Genomic DNA, 2,452 nt, shown 5'->3' with positions numbered 1-2,452 from the left:
CCTTCATGTCATCCGAGTCACTGATCCAGTTGGAATCACTGAATCCCTCTATGACTGCAGGATGGCCAGAGTAGTGAATTGCAAGGTTCTTTGTCCCCCATGGACCAAGCGATTCCAATCGGATCCGGCCTCCAACGGCAGCAGGCGCAACTCCAGCCGAGCACATCCCGCAGGATTCGGAGAGAGCACCGGCCGCCGCCAGCCCCATCGCCCGAGCTCCCTTATCCCTTCCCCTTTTCTTTTTCTTCTGAATATTCCGAAACCCTAGCAGCCGGTATAAATACAGAGAGCATACGGGCCTGGGCCGAAACCGAGAAAGGGCTGGGCCAGCAGCAGAACTCGAGGCCCAAAAGGAGATTTCTCACATTAAAATTTCCATAAAATACAACACAATTTTTGCAGCACTATAACAATCTCACTATCATGCATTCCCCTGGTCTGATCAGCATCCTCACCTCTTGGCAAACTCATGGGGCTAATCGTGATCAACAAGTACTGCATCCTCCTCCTAGCACTCATCCTCTCATTTCAATATGGGACTAGCAAAGTGCTCCGCTCTACAAGTGCGCATTGCGTTCTGCGTGCAGGCCTATTTGGAAGGCACGGAATTCCTGCCTTCCAAACGGGGCTGAACGAAGTCTTGTTCTTGATCGTATATACTTTGTAAACGCATGTTGCCTCGTTTTTTTTTCCTTTTTGTTTCCTCTAATTTTCGTTGTCTCCGTGCATGCATGAGAAACAGGCTGGGCAGATGACGCCTCAAGAACTAGAGTTCTCGCACCCCAACCTTGTGACCTCGCCGTCGTTGCCACCATACAAAGACGTGATCGGGCCATCAGTTCCTGCAGCCAACGACGTCCCGACGCCGCCGCCGACCTACTGTGTGTACCCTCCCCCGGCAAAGCCTACCTTGCCGGCCCCGCTGCCACCGGCGAGCCCGCCTGGCACGTACCCGCCCTCCGGTCCGCTGTCCATCGCGCCGCCGACGTTCCCTTTGGCTCCACCATCAATATCAACAACTAATATTTTTTATCGAATGAATATGTACTATTTTTCAAATTAACATATACAAAAGTTAAATTAAAAAAACAAATTCATCCTCTCATTAGACGAGCAAGGGTTACCCGTCCTCTCATAGGGTGGTAAGAGGGGCGACCGAGGGGGCCAGCCCTACCCTCTCTCTAAGAGGGTAATAAGGGATGGACGTGCCACCGTGGCATCCTTACGGTAGACGATTATTTCTACAAATTTTATCATCAGGAGTCTATTTATTTAAATATTTAATATAAAAAATAAAAAACTCCTGATAATACACCGAGCTCTATCAGGCTACAAGGCCGGCCCAACAGCGTCACCACGAATCCAGGAGTACCGTGCTTTCTGGCCCACGCAGGAGGGTGTTTGCAAAGCAGCACAACCCCCGGCAAAGGAAGTTAGTCCCACACTGCTCAGCTTCAAGGCGATCACCCAGCAATCGCACGTCTTATAGCCGGCAGATGCAGACTTCAAACTCAAGCAGCTGCGTGGTGAGCACAAAGCGAACTATTCTTTCGCCTTTTACTAAAGAATACCGTGTGCTCTCCACACTAAGCAGCATACTCTAGTTTTTGGAGGGTGCTTTCTCATAGAGAAGGCGCCCAACAAGTCGAATGTTCAAGAATTTTGGTAGATGTACAGTTTTCCTGGTTTTCGTCCTTGTTTCTTCTCAAATTCTAAATGCTCTTTCAACTCTTCTCCTTTGAGGAATTTGCCTGGTGAAGCAATTTAGAATATCTTCAGTGTCTGCTCTTGTGTCAATTCTCACCAAGGAAGCCCCCAACAAACGTTGTACAAATTTAAATTTTCAGGTCCTGCCCTTGTATCTTCTTTTGTCTTTTTTGCGGGGCGTTACTTTTGGGAAGACCGTGGTGAAAAAAATAAAATTTGTCGCCAAGCTCATCTTTATCAGGAGCTAGCAAGTATACGACAATGTGAAACTTGAAGACTTGCAGCCACCATGCAAAGAGAAGTGAATAAAGTGACTACTAGTAATTCTCGAGAGCAATAATCTAAAAGACGCAGAGCCTCGAGAACATATAAGCACTTCGCTCCCACGGTGCACCAGGAGCAGCAGCCCAGAAGGCTACCAATACCTGCCTGGAGTTCAATGAAAAATTCATATCTTTTTTCTGGAGGCTCGATATTAGAAGAGTATCCATCTCTATGTAGTGCAGGTAAATAATTTTCATGTGTTCCAGCGCTGAAAAGCTCAAATCGGAAAGCCAGCAGACCGTCAAGGCTCCTCCTGTAACCTCTGCTCCGCAGCCGCTGCCTCCACCGCCATGGGCCAACCAACCATCCACCCGGCGCCGGCGCGCAGGACTCGGAAAACGTTTGTGCCCTGGTGCCGCGTCAATTAATACAACATCGTGCTATTTAACAACAATGGCAATAGTTGTGACGTTTGCTTGGC

The 2,452-nt window shown here is 48.6% G+C and overlaps 1 non-coding gene across 1 annotated transcript; it reads left to right on the top strand.

Annotated features, from left to right (window-relative positions):
- Positions 1-1,517: 1,517 nt before the first annotated feature.
- LOC133883779 (U5 spliceosomal RNA) lies at positions 1,518-1,636 on the top strand. The gene has a single exon (XR_009902988.1). It is a non-coding gene; the product is annotated as a U5 spliceosomal RNA (small nuclear RNA).
- Positions 1,637-2,452: the final 816 nt, after the last annotated feature.

The sequence above is a fragment of the Phragmites australis genome, chromosome 10 (assembly GCF_958298935.1).
Source record: "Phragmites australis chromosome 10, lpPhrAust1.1, whole genome shotgun sequence".
NCBI lineage: Eukaryota > Viridiplantae > Streptophyta > Magnoliopsida > Poales > Poaceae > Phragmites > Phragmites australis.
The sequence above is the reverse complement of the archived record's forward strand: the minus strand, read 5'-3'. Positions and strand labels throughout refer to the sequence as shown.